The sequence below is a fragment of the Molothrus ater genome, chromosome 17, assembly GCF_012460135.2.
Source record: "Molothrus ater isolate BHLD 08-10-18 breed brown headed cowbird chromosome 17, BPBGC_Mater_1.1, whole genome shotgun sequence".
NCBI classification, from domain to species: Eukaryota; Metazoa; Chordata; class Aves; order Passeriformes; family Icteridae; genus Molothrus; species Molothrus ater.
Genome location: NC_050494.2, coordinates 1,455,939 through 1,469,571, shown reverse-complemented (window position 1 = coordinate 1,469,571; position 13,633 = coordinate 1,455,939).

Here is a 13,633-nt window from a genome sequence, read left to right as displayed (position 1 = left end):
TACACTGCAATGATGAAGACAAAGCCCATCCCAGTCAGTGCCAGTATCACAACTGCAGGATGTAGCTTAGGCTGGAAAAGCCTGTGGCAGTTGGGGACCATCCAAGCGAGTTTTCCCACCAGTGATTCTCTCCATGCCTCTTCATTTGTTCTAGGACATGATGTGCCTTTTCTATATTGTGATGCACGCTGATCAGTGTCTTCTGACTTCTTCTTCCGCTGTTGTAGCAGTTTGTGCAGGCCACGATGTTCCAACAGTTTTTTGACCATGGTAATGTTCAGTTCAATTGGTGGTGGAGAAAAGTTGACGTGTAGGCTCTGTAACACAGCTTCTGGTAGGTAATAGTTGAAATCACATCCTGTTCTGTTAGTAAAGTTACAAATACTGACTTCTGAGTGCTTGGCAAGCTGGATGTGTTACCTACTGTTAAGTTGTCCCAGGGGGTTCTGAAACACAGACATCCCTGCCTTATCCATACCAGGATGGATTCAGGGTCATTGTTGGAGTAGATTTCCATGTGACAGACCCTTTGTTCTGGCCTTTCAGAGGGTTACTTTCACATAGTCTGGAAGGGTGTCTTGTGGTGAGGGGGAAATCTCATGGTCATTTGTGCCAGGAACTGTCCCTGTTTCCTGCCCTGGGACATCCACAGCTTGGGGGACATCAGGACAGGTGTAAGCCCCACCTGGGATCCCACCGAGGGTGGGGCCGGGGCTGCCTCTTCCATTCCAGGGCAGGAATGGGAGGGGTGGCTGTGGGGGTATTGGGGTGTTCATGTTTATCTAGCCGGGGGTATGGCTGCGTTTTAACTTGGCACTAGAATTGGATCTGCCTGCCTTTAAGGTTTCTGCTGGCTGCCGGTGGGTGATCCTGAGATCCACTGCTGCTTGATCTGATCTGCCTGCCCTCTCTGTTTTCTGCCTGCTGCCCCTGATGGTGCTGAGACTGCTTGCTGCCCGTGGAAGCAATTGCTCCCCAAAGGAGCAATTTCCCCTCTTCCCCCTCACCCGAGACTCCATCACAGCTGGGAACGGTGCTGCGCTCCCGTTGGAGCACCCCCTGCTGGCTGGGGGGAATCATCGCACCTGCCCAGCCTCCCTGGGGCCTGCCAGCGCCCTCTGCCGGCTGTGCTTGTAACTACACCAAAGGGGAAAGTGGTGCTTGACGAGTGGAAAACTCCTGTTATTGTTTTCTCTTGTTGTTTGTTGTTCGTTCTGCTTTATATATATATAAATATATAAACCACATATATATATATATGTATATATATATAGCAGAGAACTGTTATTCCTTTTCCTTTCTTTTTGCCTGGAAAGCCTGTAATTTGGAAGTTGTAATAATTTGGCAGGAAGGGGTCATCTTCTCCAGTGCAGGAAGGTTCTCCCTTTCCTTGGTAGACATCTGTCTTTTAAAACCAAGACAGTTATTTGTGCCCAGTATATGTCATGAAAGCATGGAGAGGAAATGTGAAAAAAGAATAACAGCTCTTGGGTAACCCATTTTCATACAGGATAAAGAGCCTCCTTATTTGGCACCATGTGGTCTGGCTTACCACCTTTGGTTGGCACATGTTTGTGGCTATATTTTTCCAATTTGCAGCTCCTTATGGAAACAAGGGTCTTGTGACTGAGACCACTGTGGCTGTTGGTCGCGGCACAGACTATGCCCTGGCCAGGTGACGACGACAACAGGGGCACGACAGATCCCCCTCACAAGCCCGGCAAATCCCAGCACAAGCAGTGGTTTGGTGCAGGAGGAAAAAAGGCAGCAGCACGGGTCTTGGGGGTGAAACAGGGGTGTCTTTATTTCATGACCAGCTCCCAAGACAAAGACTTGGGGCGAACCAGAGCCTTTATAACATCACTCAAGAGGAGGGGTTTAGGGTAGCAAACCAATAGGGGAGGGGTTGAAGGCGGGACATTTTACACTTGAACCAATAATGGAGCAACAGGGAGGGACATAACTTATGTAAGCCAACAGGGTTCTAAAAGATACAGAAGAGACAGGGAATTCTCGAGAAGAAAGGGCAGGTTAAGGGGAGGATTGACACTCAATGGGAGGGGTAAGCAAGGAAGATTCTGGGGAAAAAAGGCAGGGATAGGAAGGATTGACAACTGGGAAGGTTGGGGATTAAAACTTGGTAGGGAGGGGCTAGGTGACAAACAAAAAGATTGACATCTAACTGAACTGAATAACAATGAGGGAGTATGTCTAATTTTAGAAACATAAGATAAAAAAGGAGGAGCCTATGCCACTCTGAAGTCAGGGGGAGGACAATACAGGAGGATGACAAAACCACAAATTAAGCAGAGAACAAAACCGCAAATTCAGCAGTGAACCTGCCAAAGAAAACGCACTGCAACAGCTGTTATCCACTTTGTAGAACAGGTCAACAAGGTGAGAAATTCATGCTTGTGTACTTCTTCTGGAATGTGGGCACATGGCTATATAACTATCATGAGCTAAGTTCATGGTTTTGGAGTTTCCTCACTAATGGCACCTCTTATGAATCAACACAGGGGGGAGTTTTCCCCTCACCCTTCACTCACTTCTTTGGGCCTAACCGAACAGCTTTTGAAGAGTTTTAATTTCACCTAGAAGCTAAAGGGATCACCTACTTATATTTTTGCTGTGTTTATTCAGCAAGGTCCATTCACGATTCCAAGAAAGGGTTTGGTTACCTTGGGTAGCTACCCCAAAACCTGACACAGAGGTCAGGGACATGGTCCAGCAGCACCAGCTGCAATCAGAGGGAAAGGATGATGGTGCAGCAGTAGAAGCCACGGATGTTTCAACCATCTGGGTTCCAGCTCAACCACAAGGCCAGCTACAGCCAGCAGCAGTCGCCCCTCTGCAGAGGAGGAAGTCTAAACCAAATCGATGTACCCAATTATTGTGAATGGGGAACCAAGGGCCTCACAACAAGCAGAGGAGCCAGAGGGCAAGATCATCACTGAGTCCCTGTTGCTTGACAGTCTCCACAGTCTGTGGAAAGACATTGCAGGACAGGGGTACGAGGCTTTTTCAACCTGGTTGACTCGAGTTTGGGACCCTATGGGTACAGGCGTGCAACTTGAAGATACCAAAGTAAGGGTTCTGGGCTCCTTTGCCTAGGATGTGGGGATTGAGCAGGTGTTTGTGAGGGAGCCAGGGCCCCTTTCTCTCTGGGAGCAGCTTATAACAAGTGAAGGAGAAAGGTTTGCTTACAGGGACAGTCTGCAGAACCACCATGATAGAAAGCCCTGGAATGTTGCTGTTGTATTTAGGGATGGGTAAATGAAGTGACATATAGACTCCAAGGTCTCCGAAGGCAAATGTGAAGTTTATTAGACACCGCACATTCTTTATAGACACTTACGATAAAGCTGGACCTGGTTGGTCCTTAATCAACACCCCTCGCACCATTGGCTAATTAGGAAAAGCACCATTCTTGTGAACATCTTACAAGAAGCATCACATTCAAAACACCAACTGCAAAGATTAATCTTGTTGTTTTAATTCTTTCTCTGAACTCTCCCAAAACTTCCCAGAGCAATGCCTGGGAAAGTTTTTCTGACTTTCTCTCTCTGACCAGACTTTCAGTAACCACACTGGAAGAACAAGAAGGAAGGGATCCAACGCCTGAGTGTGTCAGTCAGAAAGACAGGTGTCTGCCAAGGAAGGCAGGAAGCTCCCTTAGAATGGAAAATATGACCCCTTTCCCTCCGAATTCTTCTAACTTTGAAATGACGGGGCTTTCAGGCAAAGATAGGAGAAAAGGAATAGCAGTTCCTTACTAGCATGTGTGTGTATAACAAGGCAAACAAACACCAAGCCCGGCAGCACCGACGAGCAGACGCAGAGCCCCAGGGCCTGGCCTTGTCCCGGCTGCAGGCACCTTCCCCTGCAGTGCAGTTCCGGGCACAGCCAGCAGGGGCGCTGCTGGCTCCCAGCCGGGCAGGGCAGGGCAATGACTCCCCCGGGGCTGCAGGGGGCGCTGTGGCGCGAGCTCGGCCTGCCTCTCTGCGCACAGGCAATGGCGGGCGAGGGTGGAAGGGATGGAGAAGGGGCTGCCTTTGGAACCGTCAGGGACGGCCGGTCCTGCTGCACCTCCGGCTGGGGAAACGGACTGCAGCAGGAACCTTGGAAGCAGCAAGCCATGGTAGGAGAAGCAGTGGCAAGACAAAAGATCTACAGTGGCAGAGAATCCTCCAGGCAGTGATCACAGACCGGCTGTCCTTCCTCTGATCCCTGAGAGAGTGAGAGGAGCAGAGCCTAGCCCCTCGCCCCCTGGCCAAAATCTTGTGGTGTCCCTGCCCTTTCCAAGAGAAAACCCCTAAGGTAAGACAGCAGCTCGCTGTACCCTTCCACCGCCTTCTCCTCCCAGCCATGTCTTTTGCTCTCTTAAGTATCAGTCTCTTAGCAACAAATGTCAGAAAATTCCTAAGAGGAAAAAGAAAAAATAGGAGAAATCCTGACCTCCAACAATAAGACAAATGGCAGTAATGGAGAAACTTTTTGCAAGGGATGGACAGCATAATGACCCTGACAAGGTCAGGTGCACAGTGCAAATGGGGTGGAGCCTTGCGCTGCATGGGCCATCGGAATACTCCAGCTTCATGGGAACAATGCATTTAGTGGACAACCAAGAGACTGTGAGTTCTGCAGCAAGCAAGCTCAGGAATGATGAGACCATCGTCCATGGCCTGATACCCACTCATGTCTCTGCTGTGGTTGAGTTTCAAGGATGAACAGGAAAAATTCAGAGAGAAGATGAGAAAGGAACTAAGCAAGAATAGTTACCATGTGATGCTGGTGCAAACCTGTGAGAAACAACTGCTCGCTTTGAAAATTTAAAAAAGGTTTATTAAACCTTGACAAAAATACAACAAAAGGACTACAAAAGGAAAAAATTTGCAGTGCTGGGGACTGCTCTCGTGCATACCAGGTGGCAGGTTCATCTTCAAGATGGATGCTCAGTCTTTTATACACCTGGGGGTTGCATCAGCCAGCCCTGGCCCCTCCCAAGGTCTGTCAGCCAGCTCTTCTTTGCCATTTATCATTGGAGACTGCTTTCTTGTAACTGGATTGGAGATCAGGTGCTGCCATGCCGCACCCCTAAGCACCAAGCTTGTCCATTCCCAACTGCCCCATGCAAGGGGCACATGTGCAGCCTTCTTTGTACCTGTCCTAGACAACCCCGGCTGTCTGATGGTAACAATACAGGGGGGGAAAAGGGAACTATGGGGAGAGCAGAGGACATCTAAACTACAATAACATAACTATACATCATTAAAGTTTTCTTAATATTCACACAATAGTTATCCCTGAATTGCCAGAGCCAATCATCTCATTATCCATCTGTAACAAAACCAGAGGCCCCAGTGTCAGTGCCCAACATCCCCAGCTAGGGAGAGGGAGTACACCCCACAAATTGACCTGTGGCTCTTCCTGGATGGCCAGGTAGAGGCCAGGGAAAATTGTGTCTTTTGGGCTGTGTGAGAGCCATAGAAATCCGAGGCTTTTGTTGACATTGGTGCACAGTGTACTCCAATCCCATCAGGACATGTGGGGGCAGAGCCCGTTTCTATTGCTGGGGTGATGGGGGATCGCAGTGAAGCGATACACGGAATAAATAGACTCCACACCCTGATGTAGGTATGAAGTGGACTTGTATTGTCAGCGCCTGGCACCAGCACAATAGCTCTGGTGAAAACTTGTGCCCTGAGCCCTGGTCTGAGCCACATCTTTATTCACAGAGGTGTTCCATATACATCACATTGCACAACCTTTCCGTGCATATTCACCCCTTGGCCCCGCCTCTCCTGGCCTCACATGGTAATGAGATCCACGCCCTTCTGAGCATGCGTTGTTCACGGTGGTAGTTGCATGAGGGGTCTTTTGGTGGTCTCTGAGGCTGAAGGCCGTGGTCTTCCTCATGATTGAATTTTTGAACTTTTGTCCTTTGCACGCCTGCTTTGGTCCCTTGGTGCTTATCTGAGTACGTCTGTTGATTTTGATCAGCTTGGAGACAGAGGAGCCCCTTTATTTAGGTTTCTTGCATTCCTCAGTCTTCTCCTGGTATTGTTCTTCATGCAAGAAGCTTCAGAAATTTGCATTTTCCTATGCCCTTTGTACCATGGCAGAGGTTTCTTAAGTAAAAGGCTTAAAATTCAGTGCACAAATATACAAGCTAAAACTTAAATGCTTAATTCATATTGCTAATTTAAGCAATCCCCAAAACCTCCATTTCAGCAGCAGTTGACCCTGCTGGAAGCTGAGTTAGATGGGGAAAGAGTGGAAGAAACATCCTATTGTGACTGGCCCAGACGCCCCGTGTATTCTGGGCATAGATTTCCTCTGGAGTGGTTATTTCAAAGACACAAAAGGACTCAGGTGGGCTTTTGGAACAGCTGCTGTGGAGGCAGAGGGCGTTAGGCAAATGAAAGTTCTTGCTTGGGATGTCTGAAAATCCTTCTGCTCTTGGACTCTTGAAGGCAGGAGAGCAACAAGTACCAATTGCCACCTCAGAGGTGCATCACTGGCAATATCAGACAAATTGAGATGCCATGATCCACATCCACAAAATGATCCAAGAGTTGGAGAGCCAAGGGGTGGTCAGCAAGGCCCACTCACCCTTCAACAGCCCCATTTGGCCTGTGCACGAGTCTGATGGAGAATGGAGATTGACTGTGGACAATTGTGCCTTGAATGAAGTGACTCCACCGCTGAGCGCTGCTGGGCCGGACATGCTGGAGCTCCAGTACGAGCTGGAGTCCAAGGCAGCAAAGTGGTGTGCCACTACTGACATTGCCAATGCATTTTTGTCCATTCCTCTGGCAGCTGAATGCAGGCCTCAGTTTGCCTTCTCCTGGAGAATCATGCAGTACACCTGGAACCAACTGCCCCAGGGGTGGAAACACAGCCCCACCGTTGGCCATGGACTGATCCAGGCTGCACTGGAAAAGGGTGAAGCTCCAGAACATCTGCAGTACATTGGTGACATCATTGTGTGTGGAACTGGGAAATGGAAGTATTTGAGAAAGGAGAAAAAATCATCCCGATTCTGCTGGAAGCCAGCTTCTCCATCAAAAAGAGCAAAGTCAAGAGACCTGTCCAAGAGGTCCAGTTCCTGGGAGTAAAGTGGCAGGACAGACAATGCCAGATACCCCTGAGGTAATCAACAAGATCACAGCTATGTCTCCACCGACCAACAAGAAGAAAACACTCACTCATGGATGGTAGACAATGCTCTGTGGAGGCCGTTCCTGGCTGGAAAGGTGGAAAAAGGCCAATTGGCAGCATAGGGGAAAAGCAATCTGGGCTGCAGACGAATGGCAAGACATTGCCAGGCGGGTAGAGAAGCTGCCTGTGAAAGTCTGTCATGTGGGTGCCCACGTGCCCCAGAGTTGAGCTAATGAGGAGCACTGAAAGAATGAAGAGGTGGATCAGGCTGCAAAAATCGAGGTGTTACAGATAGGTTTGGATTGGCAACACAAGGGACAGTTGTTCCCAGCTCGATGGGCCCATGGTGCCTCACGCCATCGGGGCTGAGATGCCACCTCTAAGTGGGCACGAGAGCCAGGGCTGGATGTAACCATGGGCAGCATCTCCCGGGTTATCCATGATTGTGAGATGTGAGCTGCCATCAAGCAAGCTAAGCAGATGAAGCCCCTCTGGTATGGGGGCCATGGTTCAAACAGAATATGGCGAGGCCTGGCAGATTGACTACATCACGCTGCCTCAAGCCCGCCAAGGCAAGTGCTACATGCTCCCAATGGTAGAAGCCACCACTGGATGGTTGGAGACCTACCCTGTGCCTCATGGCACTGCCCAGAACACCATGCTGAGCCTTGAAAAGCAGGTCCTTTGGAGGCACGGTACCTGTGAGAGAATTGAGTCCAACAAAGGGACTCATCTCAAGGACAGCCTTATCATCACCTGGGCTAGAGAACCTGGCACTGAGTGGGTATATCACATTCCCTACCGTGCACCAGCGCCAGGAAAGGTCAGCAGTGCAATGAACTCTTCACAAACACATTGAAGGCAATGGGGAGATGGGACCCTCAAGCAGTGGGAGCTGCATTTAGCAAAGGCTGCATGGTTAGTTAATAGCAGAGATTCCACCAACCAAGCTGGCCATGCCCAATGCGAAGCCCTGTGCACAGCGGGTGGAGACAAAGTTCTGGTGGTGCACATGAGAGGTGTGCTAGGAAAGACTGTTGGGATTAATTCTGCCTCGAGCAAAGACAAACCCACCTGTAGGGTTGTCTTTGCTCAGGGACTGGATTGGACTTGGTGGGTGATGCAGAAAGATGGATCAACACAATGGACATCTCCAGGGGACCTTGTTTCTGGGGTGAATTGCCCAAGACACTGTGCCTGTATCCATATCTACATGTATGTATGTATGTATGTATGTATGTATGTATATACAATTAGGATAATGTATGGATGTATATAGTTTAAAAGTCAGAGTTTGATGTAACATGTTGGTATGGGAAAAAGTCAGGGTGGAAAATGTTGTGTGTTTGGGGTGGTTTTTTGGTGAATTTTCTCTCCTTTGTTACCTGAAAAGGGGGATGTGGTGAGGACAGGGCAGTTGATGCCTGTGGGTAATGAATTGCCTGTGGGGCAACTGAGATGCAAAAGAACTGGCCAATGACTCTCCCATTCCACTGGAAACTTCCAGGGAGGGAGGGCAGTGTTGGGCACTGGCCTGCCAAGGGAAGAACCAGCGGGCCATGCTAGGAGCAGGGCACTTTGGGCAGTTTTTGGTGATGGACCTGGCACTGCTTCAGATTCTCCTTGCCATCCATAGGTGAGGCTGTTGGTTGCTGCAGCTGCTGGTTGATGGGGACTTTTCCACACTCGCCATCACCAAGGAAGATCCTCACCATCTGCGTGGGTGCTTGAGGGGAAACGGGACCACCCCACCGATTCTCTCTCTCTCTGGAGAGAGGGAGCCCCAGGGGCTGCTTGGCTGGAACCAGAGCAGAGCTGCCATGGCCAGGATACTGCAAGAGCCAGGTGAGAAGCTGGGAAAAGCAGAGCCCCAGCTTCCCTGTGTCCCCGAGGCTGCCGTTAACCCCTGGGCTGGCTCAGGGCTCGCAGCCGTGGCCCCTGAAGCCGCCTGGGCCGACAGCGCCCCCTGGAGCCAGGGCAGAGTCACTGCAGCCACTCTGCCTGGCCTCAGCTCACAGCGCCCTCTGCCGGCTGTGGTCAGAACTACAGCAAAGGCAGAACTGCTCAGCGGGTGGGAAGAGTCTGGCATTGCTTTGGGGGCGCTGCTGCTTCTTCTCTCTTCCTCACCTATATATATACATATATATATATATGTATATTCTAGTGAAGAAGTGATATTTCTCTTTCCATATCTTTGCCTGGAAGCCCTGCAATTTCAAGTTATAATGATTTGGAGGGAGGGGGCTATCTCTCCATTCCAGAAAGATTCCCAGCTTCCTTGGAAGACATCTGTCTTTTCAACCAGGACAATCTGCTATCATGAATGGAGAAATTGACTTAGGAGGTAAAGGAACTCACAGATATGCAGCTTCAGCCCTTGCCTAGGAATTGTTCCTGATCTTCACAAAACAGGGGCTTCTATGGCTTGAAGAATGGTCTTTGAATGATCTCTACAGCCCAGCTTTTACCTGCCTCAGAGTGCTCCTTCCCACAGTATGTCACACCAGTCTGGCACAGTTCCCGTGCAGGTGACATCCACTGCCACCAACAAAAGGACCACTTTACCCACCACCAGTGAGAGGGAGCATGGATCATTCCATTTTTTCCCACATAAGATATGGAGCAGAAATCTCTGTTGTAAATCCTGCCAAATCTTTCTGAATAAGTACATACAAGCCAAGATGCCTTGTGCAGACTCTACCTTCTTGGATCCCTGGTGATCAGTGGCACAGAGTCTAGCGGTGGACCCTGGAAGGACAATGCTGAGCCCAGTCCTTCCTGAGTGCTTTGTCAGTAAACTGGGGGAGGGGGCCAGGCTGTGCCCTCCCACAAACCAGGAGCAGTGGCTGATCTGCCAGAGACAAGTGCTGCCATGCAGAGGGACAGTTCAGCAAGGGGGACAGTCCAATGACAAGTGCTGAGTCCTGTCCTTGGCAGGGAACAACCACAGGCAGCGGTGACTGCTGGGGGCCACCCAGTTGGAAAACTGAAGTTTGTCCGGGTTCTGCTGGACACCAGGATGCCCATGGGCCAGCAATGTGCTCCTGCAGCAATGCAGAACAGCGTCCTGGGCTGCACTGGGAGCTGTGTCACAGCTGGCAGAGGGAGGGGATCCTTTCCCTCTGCTCCACACCAGTGAGGCCAGCCCTGGAGTGCTGGGCCCAGAGCTGGGCTGCCCAGGACAGGACACAGGGACAGACTGGACAGAGTCCAGCACAGGGCCATGAAGCTGATGGAGGGACTGGAGCGTCTCTGGCATGAGCAGAGGCTGACAGAGCTGGCACTGCCCAGCCTGGAGCAGAGCAGGCTCAGGGCATCTCATCCCTGTGGATGAAAAGCCAGGGGGAGGCTGCAGAGGGGACAGGGCCAGGGACAGCCCCGGGGGCCTCGGGCACAAAGTGACCCACAGGAGGGGCCCTGCGAGCTCAGGAGACACTTCTGCACTGGGAGGGTGGCCGAGCACTGCCGCAGGTGCCCGGGAGCTGGGGGAGTCTCCATCCCTGCAGAGACTCAAAAGCCACCTGGACACATCCTGGGCAGCCGGCTCTGGGTGGCCCTGATGGAGCAGGGGCTGGGCCAGGTGACCTCCAGAGGTGCCTCCAGCCTCCCCCAGCCTGAGATTCTGTGACTCTGAGAACAAACAGGCTGCAGCTTCCTGAGGACAAATGAAAAAGCTCCACACATGGCAGGTTTCTCCTGCCCTCACCAAAGTGGTTCATGGCACATGTCTCCCTTCTGCAGCTTCCTCCCTGGAGTCAGGATGCTCCTCAAGGTCACGCCTTGAGGCTGAGAGAAATGTTTGCCCATTATCATTGGTTTGGGTGAGTAGCATCAATCTTTAATGAAGACTTGTTTTTTGTTGGCTGGACTGGAATTGCTTCAATGCTACTTCAGATATAATGCACTATACTGGAAGTTATCAGTCTCTGCACTGGAAGTAAATAACCCTGATGAAGATCTTTTAGTTTAATCATGATCATAATAAACTCTTTATTTTCCTATAAATATATCCTTTATCCTATGGAACACAATTGTATAAAGGTTCAATTACACCTATACTATCCTTTAAACATAAACTACTGACTAAGTCTAAGAGTGCGTCCAGCTGCAGCCTGGCTCCTCTCTGAGACGTTCAGGAAGCAAGGAGGTCCCTTCTGCACCTTGTGTCTCCTGCCTGCTCCCTGCACAACTCTCCAGGTGGTGCTGTCGCTCCTGGGCCAGCTGTGACTGCAGCAGGGACACCTGAAAGAGGCACAAGGCCCGGCTCAGACAAGCCCACGCTGGCAGGAGCACCTGCAGCCCCACGGTACCGGCTCTCGGGGCAGACACAGCCTCCAACTCCAGCCCTCACCAACACTCTGCCCTTGGGCAAGGGCAAAGGAACAGGCTCCCAGATACAACAGAGCTCAGAGCACCAACAAGTCCACTTCAGGCTGCCAAACCCTTCCCACGTACATCCCTCAGCCACCACAGGTCTATTACAGACACTTGCAACGGATTTAGGAACCCAGCTCTGATTTCCAGAGCACACATTTGGGCCACTGACACCTTTTTCCACAGGCTGTGCCTCAGTACGAGGGCTGCTGCTCCCCTGAGCTTCTGGAGGACTCTTCTATTTCAAAAGTTGACAGATACTGATGGGCAGATATGGGGACAGGCAAGGTAAAGTAGTCTGGGGGAACACTCTCCTAAAAGTTCTGATTCTTCTCCTTTCAGGGTTTACCTGCACATTGGATGGAGAGAAGGTCACAGAAACCTGTCAGCAAACATGGAGCAAAAGGACCTCTGGACATCAAGGCAAGGAGATCCCTGCTCTGAGACCCTGAAGTGCACCAGACAACAGTGGGGGCAAAAAGCTCTCACTGGAGGCTGTGCAAGAGAGGCCAGTGTGTGTGTGCAGGGACACGGGGCCAGGGAGGGAGGCAGCGCAGTGAAGGTGCCCTTGTGAAAGCCATGGGCTGCCACAAGAGAGAGAACAAACAAAGGGGTGTGCCACAGCAGGGACAGGGAGAGGCAAGGCAACAAGCAGAGGTCTCCAAAGCACTGCCTGGCCTAAGGTGCCAAGTTCCAGAGGAGCCTGAGGCTCTGCAGAGGCAGCCAAAGCCCAATTTACCTGCTCACCACTTCTGGGCACAGTGGATAATTCAGGCCTCTCTCCCTTCTCCTTCTCTGCTGATGCAAGTGGTGTCTTAGATTCCAGACTGGTCCTTGAGCCACCTAACAGCTGCTCCTCTTGTGCTCCAACAGCCTGCTGGGTGTTCAGAGAGGAGATGATGCCCATATTTCAAACACCACAGAAGCTGTCCCTCAGAAATCTCATCTCAGGAAGCATCCTCAAAGCACCAGCAGTGCAGCTGCTCTTCAGCCCTCTCAGTACAAAACTCAGCTGGGTTTAGTTCATCACTCTGCTCACCTGCTCTATTCCTTTGCACACAGAATCCGAACCCTCACGTGTTGCCTCCCCTTTGTGGCACAGGAGAAGCAGCTCCCCATGCCCAGCTTTTGGCCTGGAGATGTTTGATCAGCATGTTCCTGCACAGGCAGCCCAGGGTCAGGGAGCAAATTCTCCCTCTCCCAAACATGATAGCATTCCACATGGAGCAGAGCACAATGTGGGAACCAAGCCCAGGGGAAGAAGAGCCTTCAAGCAATGCCAAGGCCTTGAAACTCCTCTAACTCTTCTTTCCTGACACCACAGGCTTCTGCTCCAGAGAGCCTGAGCTCTGCAGAGGCAGCCAAAGCCCAATTTTACCTGCTGGCCACAGCTCTGGGCACAGTGGATAATCCAGGCCTCTCTCTCTTCTCCTTCTCTGCTGATGCAAGTGGTGTCCTAGATTCCAGACTGGTCCTTGAGCCACCTAAAAGCTGCTCCTCTTGTGCTCCAACAGCCTGCTGGGTGTTCAGAGAGGAAATGATGCCCATATTTCAAACAACACAGAACTGTCCCACAGAAATCTCAGTCTCAGGCAGCATCCTCAAAGCACAGCAGTGCAGCTGCTGTCAGCCCTCTCAGTACAAAACTCAGCAGGTTTAGTTCATCACTCTGCTCAGCTGCTCTATTCCCTCCCATACCAATTCCAAACCCCCATGTATTGCCTCTTCATGTGTGGCCACAGGAGAAGCAGCTCCCCATGCCCAGCTTTTGGTCTGGAGCTGGTTTGAACAGCAAGCTCCAGAGCTGGATCAGTCATTCCAGCATACCAGGAAACAATCTGGCAGTCAATGGTGTCAGGCTGGAGCCAGGCAGACAGACAAGGCTGCCTGCTGCAGCCCAGGCTGCTTTACCCAACGGGACTGACAGGGATAGAGACCCACTCTTCATGGAAACATCTCTGGAATAATTCAGGCATGTTGCAGTGGACTGAAGATCAATGCCAGTGCAAGACTGGATAGAAGTCTTTCCCTTCAGGGAGGCCAAGCGTTTTTGCAGAGCCCCTTTGGCAATTTTCAACTTGGCCATGCAGCACTC